We start from the raw sequence: 21919 nt of genomic DNA, 5'->3' as shown, positions 1-21919 counted from the left end.
GACTGGTACACGTTCTTTGCAGCAGGCATATTAACACATTGTGGCTAGCTTACCATGAGCCAAAACTTACAGTAGTCAGACCTCTGATCTCTCTCAATAAAGATCATTAATCATCAAAGTTATCTTCACATTTTTATTGTTGCCTGAAATTTGCTGGAGACCAGGAATGCAGCAGCGGGTACTTTTCAAACCGTAATGCACTTACACAAACATGACGCTTAATTTGTAAAATATGAAGTGCCGGGGCTCTCGTCAGGAGGCCACTGAAGCTTCCACCATACATTGTAATGCTATGCTGCAAATGATAGTAAAAACTAAACTACTAACCATCACACTCCAACAAGTGTGACAATTCGGACTATTTGATGCCCTCAAAGCTAGAAGAATGGCTTGTGCGGCAGGAAGTAGTAATTTTGAATGAATATAGCATTAATAATTCACTGTTATGGTTACCTCTAAATTAGCTAGACATAGCCACCTTGTGGCAGGCTGTCACAAGCAGCATTGCTGACAATTAAGTGCTGGTGCTGATCACCGGAAAACACCGGCTCAATTAGGCACTGCAACCCACCCAGTGCAGCACCAAGGCACAAACCCCCCCCCAGGTCGGACCATGGAAGCAACCCACCCTGGGAGGAGAACCAAGGAAGCAACCCACCAAGGGGAGCACCAAGGAAACAACCCACCCAGGGGAGCACCAGGGCTGCAAACCACCCAGTAAAGAACCAAAGAAGCAACCAAACCAGGGCAGAACCATGGAAGCAACCCACCTAGGACAGAACCAAGGAAGCAACCCACCCAGAGCAGAACCAGAGAAGTAGACCACCCAGGCAGAACCAATTAAGCAACCCACCCAGGGCAGCACCAAGGAAGCAACCCACCCAGGACAGCACCAACTAAGCAACCCACCCAGGACAGCACCAACTAAGCAACCCACCCAGGACAGCACCAACAAAGCAACCCACCCAGGGCAGAACCAAGGAAGCAACCCACCTAGGACAGAACCAAGGAAGCAACCCACTCAGGCCAGCACCAAGGAAGCAACCCACCCAGGGCAGCACCAAGGAAGCAACCCCCCCAGGGCAGCACCAAGGAAGCAACCCACCCAGGACAGCACCAAGAAAGCAACCCACCAGGACAGCACCAAGAAAGCAACCCACCCAGGGCAGCACCAAGGAAGCAACCCACCAAGGGCAGCACCAAGGAAGCAACCCACCCAGGACAGAACCAAGGAAGCAACCCACCCAGGACAGAACCAAGGAAGCAACCCACCCAGGACAGAACCAGAGAAGCAACCCACCCAGGCAGAACCAAGTAAGCAACCCACCCAGGGCAGAACCAAGGAAGCAAACCACCCGTGGCAGCACCAAGGAAGCAACCCACCCGTGGCAGCACCAAGGAAGCATCCCACCCAAGGCAGCACCAAGGAGTCAACCCACACACGGCAGCACCAATGAAGCAACCCGCCAAGGACAGCACCAACGAAGCAACCCACCCAGGGCAGCACCAAGGAAGCAACCCACCCAGGACAGCACCAAGGAAGCAACCCACCCAGGACAGCACCAACAAAGCAACCCACCCAGAGCAGAACCAGAGAAGTAACCCACCCAGGCAGAACCAAGTAAGCAACCCACCCAGGGCAGCACCAAGGAAGCAACCCACCCGTGGCAGCACCAAGGAAGCAATCCACCCGTGGCAGCACCAAGGAAGCATTCCACCCAGGGCAGCACCAAGGAGTCAACCCACACAGGGCAGCACCAAGGAGTCCACCCACACAGGGCAGCACCAACGAAGCAACCCACCCAGGGCAGCACCAAGGAGGCAACCCACCCAGGGCAGCACCAAGGAGGCAACCCACCAAGGAAAGCACCAAGGAAGCAACCCACCAAGGAAAGCACCAACGAAGCAACCCACGTAGGACAGAACCAAGGAAGCAACCCACGTAGGACAGAACCAAGGAAGGAACCCACCTAGAGCAGAACCAGAGACGCAACCCGCCCAGGGCAGCACCAAGGAAGCAACCCGCCCAGGGCAGCACCAAGGAAGCAACCCGCCCAGGGCAGCACCAAGGAAGCAACCCGCCCAGGACAGCACCAAGGAAGCAACCCACCAAGGAAGCAACCCACCCAGGACAGCACCAACAAAGCAACCCACCCAGAGCAGAACCAGAGAAGTAACCCACCCGTGGCAGCACCAAGGAAGCAACCCACCCGTGGCAGCGCCAAGGAAGCAACCCACCCGTGGCAGCGCCAAGGAAGCAACCCACCCGTGGCAGCGCCAAGGAAGCAACCCACCCGTGGCAGCGCCAAGGAAGCAACCCACCCGTGGCAGCACCAAGGAAGCAACCCACCCGTGGCAGCACCAAGGAAGCAACCCACCCAGAACAGCAGCAAGGAAGCAACCCACCCAGGGCAGCACCAAGGAGACAACCCACACAGGGCAGACCCAAGGAAGCAACCCATACAGGTCAGCACCAACGAAGCAACCCACCACGGCAGCAAAGAACACATGAAAACACTATGAAGGCAACACAGGAAAACAACATCCACCGAAATAGTACCAAGGACACAACCCACCCGCACCAACACCGAGAAGCAATCTCAAGTGTGAAATATTTTGGCAGCAGGCCACTCCCGCCCTGTGGGTGCTATGCTATGCTATGCTATGCTATGGACACTTATAATGCACACAGATGCTCCAGCAAAGGAGCGTCCTGGCGCACGACAAGGTAGAACACAACACCGCTAAATGCAAAGAAAAAAAAGGGGAACAGCTACGAGGGCAAAATTTAAAATAGGAAGGTTTTAGTGGCCTTACGAAACAGCAGGAGGTCCTCCAACATACGGATCTCTACCGGAAGGGAGTTCCAGATAATCGCAGCTCTCACTCGAAAGGAATGGCCCCCAGCTCGGCTGAACTTGAACCGGGGGACCACAGCGAGAGCTTGGCCCAAGGATCTGAGAGAGCGTGTCGGGACATACAAAGACAAGAGGTTGGCAAGGATCTGGGGAGCAGAACCTTTCAAGATTTTGAAGGCCAGCCATAGGACCTTAAAATGAATTCTCATCTTGACCGGCAGCCAGTGTAAGGATCGTAGGGTGTTAGAAACGGAGCAGAACCTGGGCAGGCCAACTACCGCTCTGGCTGCAGCATTTTGAACGGGCTGCAGGCGAGTGATTTCTGCCTGGTTGGCCCCCACCAGGAGAGACCTGGCATAATCAAGCCGGGACATCACCGTCGCCTGAATCACCAGCTGCCTGGTCGGGGCATCAAAAAATTTGAGGACAGGTCTTAAGCCCCGAAGAACACCAAAGCAGCAGGCCGCAGTTCTCTTTGAGTGGCCAACAAAGCTGAGGGTGGGGTCCAGCCAGACTCCCAGGTTTCTTAATTCCGTAACCGGAGTCGGAGACGGCCCTAGTTCCGGAGGCCACCACCTGTCCCCCCAGAGTTCTGCTCTCTTACCGACAATCATGATTTCAGTCTTTTTTGCGTTAAACTGAAGACAGTTGGCATTCATCCAGCTAGCCACCGCCCTCAGTCCACTCTGGAACCTAGGGGCATCCCGCTCAGCATCCCCACTGATAGTGACCGCTAGCTGAGTGTCGTCGGCATATGAGACCATAGTCATGCCCCACTGCTTGACGACATCAGCCAACGGTCTCACGTATAGATTGAATAACGTGGGACTCAGCGAGGATCCCTGCGGAACCCCCATGTCCAGAGGATGGAATTTGGACTGGTGAGGTGGGATGGCCACGCAAAAAGAGCGATTGTCGAGGAAGGAGCGGAACCTCTGCAGAGCAAGCCTACCGATGCCAATCTCCTCCAAGCGATGCAGAAGAATACGGTGAGAGACGGTGTCAAAGGCGGCGCTAAGGTCTAATAATACAAGCGCCGCCGTCTGACCCGCATCCAACACCGCACGCAAATGCTCCACCATGGCGAGAAGGGCTGTCTCCGTGCTGTGGCCAACACGGAAGCCGTTCTGCGTGGGGTCCAGGACATTGGCCCGAGTAAGATGGTCTGAGAGGGCCAGATTAACGTGGGCCTCCGCAACTTTCGCCGGCCAAGGGAGCAATGAAATAGGACGGTAGTTCTCGGGTTTTAATGGGTCCAACCAGGCCTGTCAGCGCCGAGAAAAGAGAGCGCTCGCACAGGTTAGAAATGAGGTGTCTGTGAGATTCACGAGGGTGCAGAAGACGGATGCCCCGCCCTTTCTCTCCTCCATCCCTTCCTATTCCGTCCTGGCCCCCTCGTGAATCTCACAGACACCTCATTTCTAACCTGTGCGAGCGCTCTCTTTTCTCGGCGCTGACAGGCCTTGTCTCCCCGGACTGCACCCCCACAGGATGAATAGAGGGGCACTTCTCATCCCCCCTGCCTGGTGGGGGCTCAGGCATGATGCAGCTTCAAAGGTGGGCATCTAGGCCCCGGACCAGGGGCTGGTGCACCGTCAGCACAGACGTGCAGCGCGCAGGGCAGCTGTGCAAATCACGGCATGATAATGGTGAAAGTCCAGACCATCCCCGCCACAAACGGAGTGATCTCTCGACACTTCACATGAGGTGTTATTGTTCCGGAATTAAATAAAACTGCCGCCGAGCTTTGTAGGTGAAACGCTGCTTCCTGCTGTAGCTTCGGGTTTTGCTTTAGTAAAGTATGAACTGGGCATTTTGTCACTCTGGCACTGCCGTGGTATAGAGTGACAAGATTTAAAAACAAAAAACTGGGACTCTCCCCATAATAGAAGAAGGGCTACACTTTTACATTATCCAAGTGCCACAGGATGACAACGCTCATCAGGAGCCTAATTAGATCGCGGCTGCGCGCCATGTTTGGACAAGCTAGCGAGCCAGGGTCTGGGCTGGTAGGGCCTTGGATTTTAACTTACTAAGTGTCTGGCAGGCCACTGCTACGGAGCCAGCAGGCCCCATCGAGATAATCACAAGTTAAAGTGTATCTACAACCGGCGAGTGCGGCGGCTACTAGTCAGTGAATCTGAATCAATCATAATAATCAAATCTTGTGGAGCCAGACGACAGTCACGCCACCACGCTCCCCCCCCCCCCCCCCGCCCCCTCAAAAATGCAGGGTTTGGTTTTCGCATGGCAATGATGGCATACTATTGGCATCGTTAGCTACTACTATGTACGTTAGTACTTAACTTACTGTTACTCATGGTGGCCGGCCGACAGGGGCACACATTGGCTGCACTGCTTTTAATAACTGATTAGGCTTGGTGCTGCTTGCTACCAGGCAGTGCTGGCTGACGGATGCCTGCCCAGGCTGCTGTAGAGAGCCACCCGGCCTCTCACACACAATGTATCAACAGGACACAGGCTCTCTACAGCTGCCATCAACCTCGTCGTCAGGTCGGGCTGACTTCAACGACGATGACTCATGGTGAGCTGCGGTGTTTATGCTGGGGCGTTTCAATGAGAAAAAAAACTGTGCACGCTGCCGCACAGCCCCTACCCTATCTGAACCAAAACAAGCCCAAATTAGTGTCCTGCAGCCCGCCCGCCCACCGGCAAATAGCAACACTGACTGGGCCGCCATCAACATGTTAGATTTCATTTATATGAATGAATATCCTCTTGGACTCAAGGCAGGCTAAATGACTGAGTCTCACAGCCGCAATTAACCACCGTGACTCACTCGGGAAACGTGAAAAACAAGCTGCAGCTGCACCGAGGACAGTAAATGAAATAATACATCAATACGTGTAGACCTCACCCGGCCCTGATCAGTAAGTGCCGATGCTAAGCACCGGAAAGCACCGGCACAAATTAAGCACTCCCTCACCCGAAGTCAGCGACCTTTTTTGCTTGGTACATGAAGATGCAAGATTCATATACATGTTTTTTTTAACATTTGGTCTGATTACTATGTGAATGTAAATAACAATAAAGCATACATGCAAACTGTGCCTACATGCCTGCTTTTCTCAAAACAATGCGATTGTATTTGTTTAATGGCGGTGATTTGTATAGGGTCAATGGCAAGTCCACAAGGTTGTCCCCCCCCCTCTTACCCACCCCCCCCAGAATTTTTGTGTCTCCTACGCCCCTAGACCTGGTGCTGCCTCGTTGCCTGCTGCACGAGGCCCTATTACCAGGCACACGCGGTGCAAGGATTCCTGTTGTTATTGGCATGTGGCCCAAGCTTTGTTGGCCGATTGGCAGTTACAGTACGAGCCCGTCGCTGCCCTTTAGTTCCCGGTAAAGTCTCAACCTTTCGGGTAATTGAGCTATTGCATGTTATTATCACTTTGGGTTTGATGACCAGGTTAAAGTTGTTGTGAAATTGACACGCGTCGCCAAACAAACTCCTACTCAATCAAGCCCTGCGCACACACCCTGGCCACTTCTCTGGGGCGCGCGCAGATGTCCTGTTGAGAGGGGTTCTGGGTGTGGGACGGACTGTAGCAGGCAGCTCAGATTCAAGGCTCCAGTCTCAGGAATTCGAGCATAGCCAACCTGGCTTTCACAGTAAGTTTCTTAGTAGTGGCTAAAAAACACACCTACCTGAACGTTGTATTCCAGAGGCTGCAAGCAGTGTTTGTCTTGTTGATGTGCTGTGATGCGTTTGCCGGTAAAGCGCTATGAGACCAAGGTGTTGGCGGACGTGCGCTGTTATAAAAAAAAAGCATAACCCAACGGTGTTTGCAGATTTGCACCCGGATACCAACCCTGTCACAGTCCGAGCCCCCTCCACCCCTACATGTTTGATTTCCAATTGTTGTATTAGAATAAACGTGAGTTTTCCAGTTTATTCTGCTCTGTTTATTTCCAGCCTTGCAGTTAGTTATGTTGGGTGATGTCATGCTGCGCTAGGTATTTATATCCCCACACATGACTCCAGCATCTGCGTTCTCCCCTGGCAGCCTTGGAGGGCCAGCATGTGCTGAAGTTGGTTCGACGCAGGGTGCATCACAGTTGTGTTGCAAACACGTCACATAAATCACACCCCTCACTAGGATGGGCTCGATAACGAGGGGGTGGGGGAGGAAGGGCAGGTCATTACTTAATTAGGTCGAAGCCTCTGGTTTGCCTAGACATCTTGGGGACATCGTGAAAGTTTCCATGGGAATGCATTCTGCCTGTTGCTTAACATTGGCTTTATGGTTTGTAACTCACATTTGTTTGCGTTCTAATTTCTGGCTTTATTTGGTTTAGGCTATCCAGCATGTCGTTCTCCCTCCCGTGCAATATAACCTGTCCACCATCGCTGCTTGTATTTGTCCACGAGTGCTCGCTTTCTGTAAACAGGCCTTTACATTTTGTTATCTTGTCACATTTGCTGCACATTCAAAAAGACAGGTCAAATGTCAGTCTCGGTCTTCTGGAGATTGGTGTTTACTTTTTTTTCTGTCTTCAAAGTGAGAGTATTTATGTGACAATCCTGCTGGGTTTCTCATGTGAGTTAACAGTTGTATGATGTTGTTTTTTGTTGTACACAAATAACGTTAAATGTTTGTTAATGAACTGAGCAAATATTTCAGAATGTATCAGAATTAAGAAAGCACAAATGAAGCACATTTTTAGGTCTTGCCTGAGCCAGCATGCAATCGTTGCTCTGCGAGACATTTAGTAAGGGCTTTAAACTTTGGAACACACGCTTGTGCAGGTGCTTTTGTTTTCATCACCCGCTATTGGCCTTTGAATGCGTCTTTCTAACAAAGACAGCATGCAATTGGCCAAAGACTGGTGCATGTCCCGCCTTCTCTCTGCCCTGGCCTAGGGTCCGCGGGAGCGAGCGCGGCTTTCCTCCCTCGTCATGGCTCATTAAGCACAGCATGCACTTTCAGCTCCAAACGCTGTCACTTTCGCGTACTGCGCTTGTTTTATTTATTTATTTACTAGAGCGCCGTAATGCCTTTCTGCACAGAACACCCTTCCCACCTCACAAACATCAACCAGAGCGTTGCAGTGGCTTGTTTCTACTATTCGGCCTCTTTCTGCTCACCCATGTGCCCCCTTTGAGATCCTCCTCTCCTTCCGCGTGCTGCCAGCACCCTCCTACTCAATAGTCTTCAACCACCACCACAACCACCACCATGTCCTCCACCACCACCACCACCATGTCCACCACCACCACCATGTCCACCACCACCACCATGTCCACCACCACCATGTCCACCACCACCATGTCCACCACCACCATGTCCACCACCACGTCCACCACCACCACGTCCACCACCACCACCACCACCACGTCCACCACCACATCTACCAAAACCAGGTCTACCACCACCACCACGACCATGTCCACCACCACCACGTCCACGGCCACCACCACGTCCACGTCCACCACCACCACATCTACCACCACCATGTCCACCACCATGTCCACCACCATGTCCACAACGTCCACGTCCACCACTACGTCCGCCACCACCACGTCCACCACCACCACATTTACCACCACCAGGTCTACCACCACCACCACGTCGTCCACCACCACCACTTCCACCACCATGTCCACCACCACCATGTCCACCACCACGTCCACGGCCACCACCACCACCACCACCACGTCCACGTCCACCACCACCACCACGTCCACCACCACCACGTCCACCACCACCATGTCCACCACCACCACCACGTCCACCACCACCACATCTACCACCACCACATCTACCACCACCAGGTCTACCACCACGACGTCGTCCACCACCACCACGTCCACCACCACCACCACCACTGCCACCACCATGTCCACCACCACCATGTCCACCACCACCATGTCCTCCACGGCCACCTCCACGGCCACCACCACGTCATCCACCACCACCACCACCACGTCGTCCACCACCACGTCATCCACCACCACCACCACCACGTCGTCCACTATCACCACCACGTCGTCCACTATCACCACCACATCGTCCACTATCACCACCACGTCGTCCACTATCACCACCACGTCGTCCACCATCACCACCATGTCGTTCACCACCACGTCGTCCACCAGCACCATGTCCACCACCACCACCATGTCCACCACCATGTCCACCACGCCCACCACCATGTCCACCACGCCCACCACCATGGCCACCACCACGTCCACGGCCACCACCACGTCCACGGCCACCACCACGTCCACCACCACGTCCACCACCACCACCACGTCCACCACCACCACCACGTCCACAACCACCACCATGTCCACCACCACCATGTCCACCACCACCATGTCCACCACTTCCACCACCCCGTCCATGGCCACCACCACATCTACCACCACCATGTCCACCACCATGTCCACCACCACCATGTCCACCACCACCATGTCCACCACCACCATGTCCACCACCACCACGCCCACCACCACGGCCACCACCACATCCACGGCCACCACCACGTCCACGGCCACCACCACGTCCACCACCACGTCCACCACCACCACATCTACCACCACCAGGTCTACCACCACAACATCGTCCACCATGTCCACCACCACCACCATGTCCACCACCACCACCATGTCCACCACCACCACCATGTCCACCACCATGTCCACCACCACCATGTCCACCACCACCATGTCCACCACCACCATGTCCACCACCACCATGTCCGCCACCACCATGTCCGCCACCACCACGTCCACGGCCACCACCACGTCCACGGCCACCACCACCACGGCCACCACCCCGTCCATGGCCACCACCACATCTACCACCACCATGTCCACCACCACCACCACCATGTCCACCACCACAACCACCATCATGTCCACCACCACCATGTCCACCACCACCATGTCCACCACCACCATGTCCACCACCACACCCACCACCACGCCCACCACCACGGCCACCACCACGTCCACGACCACATTCACGGCCACCACCACGTCCACGGCCACCACCACGTCCACGGCCACCACCACGTCCACGTCCACGACCACGTCCACGGCCACCACCACGTCCACCACCACGTCCACCCCCACCACCACGTCCACCACATCTACCACCACCAGGTCTACCACCACCACGTCATCCACCACCACCACATCGTCCACCACCACCACCACCACATCGTCCACCACCACCACCACGTCGTCCACGACCACCACCACCACGTCGTCGACCACCACCACCACCACGTCGTCGACCACCACCACCACCACGTCGTCGACCACCACCACCACCACGTCGTCGACCACCACCACCACCACGTCGTCGACCACCACCACCACCACGTCGTCGACCACCACCACCACCACGTCGTCGACGACCACCACCACGTCGTCGACCACCACGTCGTCGACCACCACCACATCGTCGTCGACCACCACCACATCGTCGTCGACCACCATCACCACGTCGACCACCACCATCACCACGTCGACCACCACCACCATCACCACGTCGACCACCACCACCATCACCACGTCGACCACCACCATCACCACGTCGTCCACCACCACGTCGTCGACCACCACCACGTCGTCTACCACCACCACCACGTCGTCTACCACCACTTCGTCCACCACCACCACGTCGTCCACCACCACCACCACGTCGTCCAGCACCACGTCATCCACCACCACCACCACCACCATGTCGTCCACCACCACCACCACGTCGTCCACCACCACGTCATCCACCACCACGTTGTCCACCACCATGTTGTCCACCACCACCATGTCCTCCACCACCACCATGTCCTCCACCACTACCACGTTCACCACCACCATGCCCACCTCCACCACGTCACGTCACTTCAGGGATCTTGACTTTGTGCCCCCGTTTGTTCAAATAGGCCTTTGTTGTCTTGACAAGTATAGATTTGCCTTCTATTACTTGGGAAAAATGTGTGAGGGCTTGATATGCTGCCTACATCTCTCTCTAATTCGGCAATCTCCTCAGCTTCTGAAGGGACCACTTCACCGAGGATGTCGGAGAGTCCATCTATGCTCCTCAACCTATTTTGCTGGTATCTGTTGTTATTAACAAGGTTGGAGGATTCAACCATGTCAATGCTTTACGGATATCTTTGGACAGAGGCAATCTTCTCTACAGAGTCGGAATCTGGAGTCTAAAGTGCAGAGAATGATTGACAGAAGAGATTAAGATGATATCTTGAACAAGGACCTAGAAATATATAGGCTGCCTTATCTCCCTGATTTCTTAGCCACACCATGTATGTTGGTCTTTTCTGATTGTGAAAATTCTTAGATTTGAGAACCTCCTTTGGTGTCTTCTGACAGGAAGTGATACCAGCACCAAACAGGTTTGAAATAGTGGTCTAATGAACTCTAAATCTTGAGATAGGGGCAACAGGGATTTTTCCTGTTTTATCAGAAAAACATGCTGCTGAAGAACTTCTATAACTATCTCTTTCTGGAGCCAACACCTTTGTAAACACTCTGGGTGCCTACTTGATTTCGAAAGGCAATACTGCAAACTGAAAGTGTTGTTTTGCCGCTGTAAATCTTAAACTTCTTGTGATGCTGAAAGATCGGTATATGAAGATATGCATCCTGAAGATCTATGGGTACCAAGAACTCCTTTGGTAGAACCATCAGAATGACATTCCGCATACAGTTTGTTTTGAAGTGAACTTTCCTTATACATTTTGTGACTCTCTTCAGATTGAAAGCAGGGCCGAGGGCTCCTGAGAGTTTCTTCACCAGAAAGAGGATGGAGCAGAATGCATGACCTACCTCATCCCTAGGAACCAGGGCTATTGCTGTCTGTTCCAGGAGTGTTCGAATCAATAAATCTAAACACATATTTCAACATCACTTTGTTAGGTCACAGATTTGTATAGACTTTCCCCTTGGTGAGCTCCCGTCCCCGGCATGGGAACTCATTGCCATCACCCCAGAGGATCTTTACACATTACAGGATCAAAAGCTTTATTCTGCAGCAAGTTATTATTTTGTTGGTCATCATAAATATTGGCAACCAAAGGAAGTGGTATCTTGCGCTTTTTTTTTTTGATCAACTATATTGGTTTTTAAAACAGGGTAAAAACCTGCAAACCTCAAATACAGCATTTTGCAGCAGTTATAAGGCATTGTCCTGGTACCCATACAGAGACAGCCCCCACAGTACACAACTACAAAGAAGAAAACAAAACCGAGTCTCGCACATACCCCACAATCCCGCGAATGAGGTATTAGTATTCTAGTGGGCCAAACCATTTGACCCAGACTTTGTGATACTTTGCCGGGCACCCTCTCGCTTTATACATAGGTCTCTCCTGTGCTGCTCACCAATCTACCCCTCTACTCCATTTTGCTGTAGTAGGTGATGCAGGATTCAGCCAGTTGGCCGCAATGTCTCTCTTGTCCACCATCATTGCTGTGTTTAAAAACTGTTTGTCGGCTCTAGACCCGTCCAGCCCGTCAGTGATTACCTGGAGCACAGTTAACGGCCTATGCAGGACCTCCCAGCCCAGAACCTCTGTGAGCCCCTTCTCTATGGAGTCCCAGTATCGTGTGATGACGGAGCAACCCAAACCATGTGATAGAATTATGCTTGGTCCTGATTGCAGTGTGAGCATGATGCATTGGGTTTTAGCCCTGCGCTGTGGAGGTGTTTGGGTGTTAGGTATGCAGTGGTTAAGTAGTAGAGCTGGACAAAACTGAGTCTAGCGAAGTGGGGATTGCATTGGGTGCCATCAGTGCATCTCTCCAGTCTTGTTCCTCCTGAGGCCCGGCCAATCCCTCCCATTGATCCCTTAAGTTGGTCCAATGTGTTGAGGGTGTTATTTGTTAAGGATCGGTAGATACGTGAGATCTCTCCCTTCCCCAAGTTACCTGTCATGGTCTGCGCCTCGGATGGGCTATATTCTGGCAGTGAGGTGCCATTTGTTATGTGGCTGTGGAGGGTGTGGCGTAACTGCAGATGCCTGTTAAACTGGGAGGAGTGCAGGGAGTATTTGGTTTGTAGGTTTTGAAAAGTATGCATGCGTTCAACCCCCCCCCATACGTTTCCGAGTTGCAAGATGCCAATGAGGTCTCAAGCCCTGAAACCTTCTAGGCTACTGACTTCCTGGATCCAGGAGCCTTGCCAGAGCGGCGTGTATTGGGTTAGCTTGTCCGGTATGGTGCAAGGAGGCGCGCCAAGCCAGGAGAACCCCCCTGTGTCACCACGGGCAAAGATCTAGAGACAGGACAACCAATACATCATCTCCTGGATCCTGGGTAGGCCCAAGATACTCCGTTCTACCCTGTATGCAGGATCCGACCAGCCTCCATTTAACCAATTGTAAGTAGGTGGGTCACTAAGTCATGCCCATTCCTCAATCGAAGGATGGGATCTGGCATTTGGACAGGGCCAAATGAGGTCTCTGACCATTCCACAGGAATTTGGTGTCCAGGCTATCTAGTTCCTTAAACCAAATTCTCGGGAAACAAAAGGGTGTATTTTGAATTATGTATAATAATCTGGGCAGTATCATCATTTTGAAGAGAGCGACTCTTCCCAGAGGGTTCAGCGGTAGAGTCTGCCATCTGTGGGGGTCAGCTCGGACTCGTTTCACAAATGGGGTCACGTTAAGTGACCATGCAAGGTCAGGAAGCAGAGCCACCCAGATTCCGAGATTTTTAAAGGATTGCCTCATAATGGGTATTGAGGACTGCCAATCGAAGCAGTCTCTGACATGGAGAAGAACCAGGACGGATTTGGAGGGGTTTAAATGAAGGCCGGAGGCCTGCCCAAAGAGATGCAATGCTCGAAGACAACGGGGTCCAGACTGGACCCAGGTTTGTGCATCTGAAGTCAGTGGTATAATTATATACAGTGCCTGGTTAAAACCGACAGGTTACACAAGGACAATGTCTGATTTAAAACTCATTCTCCATGGGGAACCGAATAAACTAAAAACGAAGAGAGCTTAACGAGCGATAACTACTGGAATTACTTGTCCTTCATTTCAAATGCCATGTGCAGAGGAAGGCTAAGCCTCCGCTAGGCGCAGTGTTGTTCATGCAAAAAAGAGCAAGCAGTGCGTTACGACGTGCTTGCTGGGGCCATAGGGTGAAGGAACAGGCGCGGTGCGTCCATAGGGGCGTGGGGGCATAGCCCCCCCCGCCCACAGCCGCCCGCAGGAGACACCGAGGGAGAACTGACAATGCATGCCAGTCAGCATGACGTCGGGAGGCGTCATGTTGATTGACATGATTGTCACCAGGCAGGCAGCAACACGAGTGCGCATGCGTGGGGACGGAGGGTGAATTTTTTACCCATGCCCACGCATGCGCACTTGTGTTCGTGCTTTTTTGCGCATGCCCATTAGGAGCCCTTCGGTCTCCTAATGGGCGTGCTCTGGGCGTAGAGTAACCTGTGCCCCTGCAGCGCCAGGATTGTCTGAAATATGGAAACAATTGGTGCGGACATGGCAGCCTGTTGACACGAGCTGTGCAAAAGAGTGACCACACGCAAGTAAGGAGGAAAAAAGTGTTTTGACGTGTTTTATTTGTTTAAGATGCCCGACAGCACTGCAGTGCTGAAAGAAGAAAAGCGTGCAGTCTTAAGTAAAGAGTGCACCCTGTACGGATGTGTGCAATGTGGCTATTAATCAACCGTAGACAGTGTGAAAAAAGTTCAGTGGGGATGTAAATCACAAACTTATAGCCAGTTTCTCGCAGACTCCTGTCAGGTCAGTTTTCCTCCAAAGAGACCACGGATGTTTACAGTAAGGGTAAAATGAATGTGAATATATTAGATGGTGGAGTTGGGGGGCCCAGCTTAAACGTGATTGGCCAGTTTCTAAGAGCCGCTGCAAAGGAAATTGAACAGGGAGAGTGGGTGCATGGATGGATGCATGCATGATGGGTGGATGGATGCATGAATGATGGATGCAGGTTGGATGGGTGGGTGGATGGATGGATGGATGGGTGGATGCATGAATGAATGATGTATGGATGCAGGATGGGTGGGTGGATGCATGAATGATGTATGGATGGATGGATGCATGCATGATGGGTGGATGCATGATGGATGGATGGATGGGTGGATGCATGAATGAATGATGTATGGATGCAGGATGGATGGATGAGTGGGTGGGTGGATGCATGAATGATGTATGGATGGATGCAAGGTGGTTCGGGCTCGTTCGCTCGCTGCGGTGCAATATGCAAATTAGTTTACGCCCACCACTTTTAAATGTCACCAGCCGCCCCTGTGAAGGAACCCACGAATACAAACTCCCAGTCGGTCAAAAATGAATCAGTGTAACTAACAAGCCGCTATTCCCTGATGTGTCATTAAACAGAGTAACGTGGTGTCATGCCATGGTTACTTGTTCAAAACAAAAGTGAATTAGTCATGCCTGCTGCCGGATGCCGAGGTATCAGCACACAGCGGGTGATGGTGAAATAATGTGAGCTCAAAAACGAACTTCAAAGTGCCCGGAAATACAACAAGCATTTACAATGCAACGGTTTCGCCTTTGGAAAAGTTTGAGCTATTGGCATTGTAAATGACAAAGTTTGTATTTATGTGTTGGTTTTGAAAACAGATAAATAAATGGCATTGTCATTTACATTGCCAATAGCTCTAACTTTTCCAAAGGCGAAACCGTTGCATTGTAAATGCTTGTTTATTATCAAATGTACTTGTGACACAATGTAATGTTTTTTAATATGTATTAGAAACTTGATATGGTGTAAAAAAAAATAATAATAACTAAGCGGTACTTTGACCAGGCACTGTGTTTTTATCTGTACTATATATATATATATTTTTTTTAATAAAGAATGTGGTCGTGGTATTACAGTTGAGGTGTCTTCTCTTTTGAAGCGGAGTGATAAAATTAAAGTGTGGTGCGTATGGGTTAATGTGAACTGAATTTCCCTAAGGGATTGATACTTTTTTACCACTAGTAGTAGTGCCCTGGTCCCTTGGGTTTGTGGGGCCTCCTCTCTCTTTATTACGGATATTCTAAATTGGTGTCAAGTTTCTTCTTGAGTGTCTCATTTATTACCTCATTGAATACAACAAAAGCTTAACACTATCCTCAGATGAGCCTAAACTGCTCGTCCACACTACCACAAAAGAGCATCTAGGATTATTAATTTAAGACCTGTAAACCAATAAGGGTTCAACATAGTGTACCTCTTTCTGGTACACTACATAAAAAGCCATCTACACCTATACTGTGCAATAATGTGTCACAAATCACACTCAGATGTCATACCCAATATCTGGAGGCTAGAACCATAAATTACCCATCATTTGGAAGCACTGACAATTAATAGCTGTGGCTTGTGCAAAGGCTTTGAACAAGCTTAACGAAAACATAACGCAAAGACACAACATGGGCTACAGGAGTGTACACTTCCCTCCCATGAAAAAAGTAGGTATCGCTTTGGGAGACCAATGTTGCACGCATGTACGACTACTTGTATAACAAAACGAACAATACAGTATTATACATGAATAGTGGCATATAATGAATGGTCCTAGTTTGATACCATTTGAAGTTCACCAGTGTTTTCAATTTTCCAACCACCACTTCGAGAAATCAGAGGCAAGGGAAATGCATACATTACTAAAAGAGACACGCCTGAAACAATACCAAGAAGAACAATGAGACAGTCACGTTGAATTAAACAAATAAAACGAAATAGAAAAAATACCTTTTTGCAAACTGAAAACGAAACCTTATGGCAAACCTGTGAGGATAAAAATTGGTTTTGGAGTTTCCCACACCTTCACAACCGACAGCAGCGCAGACAAGCAGATGCATTCTCGACCACAAATGCAGACTTCTCCCTAAAAGATGAAAGGCTCTAAAGCGATTTTGGCCAGCAGCATGACCAACAAAGCGCAGGTAAATTCTATGAGTATGATCGACTCTCCAGCTTTTAAAACGTTTCAGTTTCAATTGGAGGGCTGCAGGAAATGAAACAGCTTGTGACATGCAAAGGTGTGCCTTCCCAAATACTCAGAAGGGGCCGAGCTCAAATCGTCACAAGCAATGGATGGGATTCTGAGAGCTTTGGAGTAAGGAATATAGGCTGAACGTCCCAAAGGCAGGACCTTAAAATCAGTGCCAACTTACAGATTTCTGTGTCTCCAAGGCAAAAACGTATTTTGCGGGGCCCTTTCGAGAACAACTTTAAAAGCATTTTCTGCAAATTCACGCCCCAGTGTTGTCAAACAATACTGAAAGGTTTGCTAGACTTTCATTAATAGGTGCAGGAAAAAAATATTTAAAAGCCAATGCTACTTGGAGTCCTCCAGCAAAAGAGGACTAAAAGAATGCTTTAGCAAGCAGTGATAAAAGCCATTTTGTGTTTGGATAGAAATGTTGTCTCACAACATTTTAAGTTAAATTCAGAGTCTAACCAGCTTTTGCTTCTATTATATGAAATTTTACTGAACAACAACGGTCCCATGCATACAGAATATGATAGCCAATAAATATAGACGAAATCGATTCTATATTTGGAGCGACATGTCCAGCCGGACAGAGGTCTTCAATTATTCAAATAATTGAAGACCTCTGTCCGGCTGGACATGTCGCTCCAAATAGAATCGATTTTGTCTATATTTATTGTCTCTCATATATTCTGTATGCATGGGACCGTTGTTCTGTAAAGTATGCTCCCCGAGGTCCTATGCTGATTCACTTGGGTCCCCTTGTTGACCTTAACTTTTCTCTATTATATGAAATACACGAAGGGTCATTTTATTGCAGTGGTTGATTAGTGGACTCGTGCAAAATATAAAAAGACATGCGCACAGCCCTTGAAATTGCAGTTTCATTGCTTACTTCGTATAAATAAAGCACCGATCACAACTAACATGCCCACTGCAACAGTGAATCAAAGCATTGCTCTTACAATTTTCACCATTTCGTCTGTTGTGACCTGAACATCTACTTAATTCTCTCTCCCTATCTTGTCCCTCCTCTCTTCCTTTCTGTCTATATTTCTGTGGCTAGACGTGACTGTTGAGTGAGAGAAATGGGAGGGGGCAGAAAACAGCCGAAATACAGAGCGGTAAAAAGATTGATAAGAGAGAGGTAGATGAGGTAGGGAGTGACATAAGCTAAACAGAGAAACATGATATAGCTAAAAAGAAAGATACGGAAAGGTAGAGAGAGAGGGAGGTTTGGTTTTAGTATAAGGCAGATGGAATAGTATAGAGGGAGTGGTTTGGGAGACAGATGGGGAAGACAGGTGACAATGAGCTAAGAATAGGCGGATGCAGTAGATAGGGACGAAATGAGAAGTGGTAAAGAAAGACGTTCAGATATTAGAAGACCCACAGTTTTCACTCTCCAATGGTGTTGGGCAACCCCTAACTTGGTGAGTGAAGGCGGAAAGCAGAGGTTGGTGAGGGGCTTGCACAGACACAAAGTAGCGGTGTACAGGCAGCTCTCAGTAAGGCAGAAAGTAAGGTAAAGGGAAGAACAAGGAGGTGAAAGGTGAGGTAGAGTAACCAGCAAGCTTGATAGAGAGGCAGAGAGAAGTCGAAAAAGTAATGGGTTAGAGACGGTGGGTTGAAACCGATTGAGATGCAAAGAAGCGAGACAAAAGTTAATGGCAAACATAGCAAGAAATGGATAAAGTAATGTGAGCGATAAAGTACCAGGAACAGATGTGGAAATGGAAAGAGGAGGTGGAGAAGTGAGGATGCGAACAGTGAGAATCAAAGGTCAGAAATGAGTGTTAGGTTAAGTTGAGGTACCGAGATGTGGTAGAGTAGTGAGATGGGGAGAGGGCCGAGAGGTGATTTGAGAGAGAAGTGAAATAGATGGAGGAGATATACAGATGATATGTAAGCAGCACTGTGATACGCACCAGGTAGAGGGGAGGTAGAACATAGGGAGGGTTAGAGAGGTATAATTCAGAAACTTGGTGTACAAGAGCAGCTGGGCCTTTACGCCTTTCCTTTTTTGTCAGTGCGCACAGCATCAGAAAACAAGCACTCACCTGAGGAACAACGGAGGCCCAGCACGGAGCAGGCATTTCGGCAACCCCGCCCACGGCCATGTGCGCTCGAAAAACATGAAGCAGGGGGGGGGCGGGAACGGACAGCGGTCTGGTCTCTGGGTCCGGTGTGGACGTCAGGAGGGAGCGCAGGCTACGGAGAGTACCAGGGGCGCCCAGGGGACAAAGAGCGGTGCGAGCCTCGCTGGAAACGCGGCTCGCACCGCGGCTGTGCTCACACGCTGCGGGACTCATGGGGGTGCCTGCAACAGCCCGGGTTAGGAGAGCCAGTGTGAGGAGAGGGAGGCGGGGTGGAGGGAGCAGGGCAGGCCGAGCAACTCCATTGTCTGCCGTGAGCCGGGTGACTAATCTTCCGTCGTGGGACCCAAAAAAAATGGCGGCCAGCAACTCCTGAATTTTTCAGATTGGGGGCGTGTTTACAGGGGCGGGAACGGCGCACAGACAACGGGAGGGGGCGGGAAAGGGTAATCAAAAGGCAGAGCACTCACCTGGGAATGCCCAGGGAAAAAATCTCGGGAACGCCCCCGAATCTGGTCCGGCCTTGACGGACAGATCTCTGTTCCAATAGCTAGCCTCCATTTATGGAGCTAGCCAATGGGACAGGGGGGCGTATTCCAGAGTCCTTACTAAAATCAAGAGATTTCTCTGGAGGCGGAGCTAAGAGCTCCGCCCTCCAGCGAAACCTAAAAAGGGGGATCGGAATGACTGACAAATAGCCGATATTAAAAAGACGAGCGAAAAGTGAATTACTAAGTGCTCACTGGGGGCTAAAAAGTGCAATGACACGCTGCTTAAGGGCCTTAAAAAATATAACATGACTCACAACAAAACGTAGGCCCGTGGTGTGTCTCAGATCCTGTGTATGGGGTGTACTGCCAAAATTGTGGGATCGATTCCTCTGGGTATGCATTATAACGGAAATGAAGCTCCAGAGCGCACTTACCCTTGTCAGGTCAAGTGTCCCGCCGTGATGAGGGAGAGCAAGTCATTTGTGTGTGTGTCTTTACTTATGTTACGTGGGAGGCACTGGCAGTCGTGTGACGTCCCGCGTCTTGCAGCCGCTGAATGCCTGTCAGTGAGTTTGACCTCGCGTTAGAAGAAAGACTGAAGAAGTTGTCCATGTTGATGATGGCTAAGTCTGGGGCAAAGGCTGCCCCCATGGCCACTCCCTTTGTCTGTCTATAATAGCATCCTTGGAAAAAGAAGAAATTCTTCCTCATTGCAATGGTCAATAGGGCTATGATGAATTCCGTAGGCACTCTCATCGGTGCAGGTCGTTGGTTTAGGACATCTCTCATTACTTCCGATGCTGGCTCCTGTGGGATGCTTGTATACAATGATACAATGTCACAAGTCACAAGTAGTTGCTCATTTGGATTGAAAGGTTTTTGGTCAATCAGGGTAATAGTTTGCATTGTGACTCTCAAGTATGCTTCAGTCTTCTCAGCAATAGGTTTCAAAAAGAAATCTATGTATTTGCAGAAGGGTTCGAGTAATGATCCACAACCAGATACGATGGGGCGTCCAGGTGTGAATTTTACCATGTCTATGTTTACAATACTTTCACTGCCCGAAGGCTTTATAATGTGTTGAGATTAATTATATTTGCTCTCAATAGAGTCTTAGTGAAAATAACCTATTTTAACAGTAGTTGAATACATCTGACTCTTGATCTTTAGTCTTTCTTCTAATGCGAGGTCAGACTCACTCACAGTCATTCAGCGTCTGCAAGACCCGGGACGTTATGCGCCTGCTGGTGCCTCCCGCATAACATAAGTAAAGGCACACACACAAGCAGCTTGCTCTCCCTCGTCACGGCGGGACGCTTGACCTTGACGAGGGTATGTGCGCACTGGAGCTTCATTTCTGTTATAATGCATACCCAGAGGAATCGATCGCACAATTTTGGCAATACATACGCGGGATCTGAGACACACCACGGGCCTGTGTTTTGGTGTGTCATGTTATATTTTTTTTAGGCCCTTTAGCAGCGTGTCATTGCACTTTTTAGCCCCCAGTGAGCACTTAAAAATTCACTTTTCGCTCGTCTTTTTAATATCGGCTATTTGTCAGTCATTCCGAACCCCCTTTTTAGGTTTCGCTTCGCCAAAAGCTGCGCAGCAGACTTTCGCGCAAGCGAAAAACATTTGTTTACATGTATGGGGCTTCGTCCCGCCTCTCTGTCCCATTGGCTAGCTCCATAAATGGAGGCTAGCCATTGGAACAGAGATGCATCACTCATTCCCCGAGCAAATTCGTGGGCGTTCCCGCGATTTTTACTCATCCCGCCCCCTTGCTATCGTCATGAAGCGGTGGGTGGGGTTTTTAAAAAAAAATGTTAAAGCTTTCTTTTCGCCATTTTGTAAGTGTCGTTTTCAGGGGTGGGTTGCGCGATGTCCCGCTGTCCGTTCCCGCCCCCCCTCCGGCTGTCCGTGTGCCTGTTCCTGCCCCCCCCCCGCTGTCTGTGTGCCCTGCTTCTTGTTTTTAACGTGTTCGCCCGACTTGCTCCAAGAGTGTTGTTCTTTCTTTGCACCCTCTCCCATCTTTCGCCTGCCCTGTCCCTACCCCGCTCTCAGTGTCAGACTCACAGCACTTCTGCTCCTCACGCGTGCTCGTTCTCTGGGTTTCTCTCTTCTTTCCCGCCCTTCAGTCCCGTTCTCTCCTGCTTCGGTGGCCCGGGCGGCTTCTCTCTCTCCACACGCCGGTGACACGCAGCCTGTTACTGGAACCTCTAAACGCTGCCTCCGATTCACTCGCAGCTTCAGCTGCCGCTGTGCCCTGTCCGCTCTGTAAGAGTTCTTACCTGTGAAGTCTGTCATGGGTTCATCTTCTTTCAACTCATTTAAGTCGGGAGTCAAAATCAGTGACCACAGTCTGCATCCCACCTACCTCTGTATTAACTTACCGCCCATTTCTTCGTTTCTCTTACTCCTCTCGCGTCTTTTACTTCAACTTCGCACCCGTTTCTGTGAATGTCTCACTTCTCTTTTTC

General features: G+C 50.5%; 1 protein-coding gene across 4 annotated transcripts in view; it reads left to right on the top strand.

The window, feature by feature from the left end:
* The window catches only part of LOC144824550 (adenine phosphoribosyltransferase-like), a 393625-nt gene that overhangs the window by 68536 nt on the left and 303170 nt on the right, over positions 1-21919 (top strand). The window contains exon 1 of one of the 4 annotated variants that reach the window (XM_078683606.1): positions 6373-6491. The exons of the other annotated variants lie outside the window; for them this stretch is intronic. The gene's annotated coding sequence lies outside the window, so the exon portion shown is untranslated. Of the gene's footprint in view, positions 1-6372; positions 6492-21919 lie in introns of those variants that run through there. 4 annotated transcript variants of the gene reach the window in all.

This window comes from Lissotriton helveticus, chromosome 3_1 (assembly GCF_964261635.1).
Source record: "Lissotriton helveticus chromosome 3_1, aLisHel1.1, whole genome shotgun sequence".
Taxonomy (NCBI): domain Eukaryota; kingdom Metazoa; phylum Chordata; class Amphibia; order Caudata; family Salamandridae; genus Lissotriton; species Lissotriton helveticus.
The sequence above is the reverse complement of the archived record's forward strand: the minus strand, read 5'-3'. Positions and strand labels throughout refer to the sequence as shown.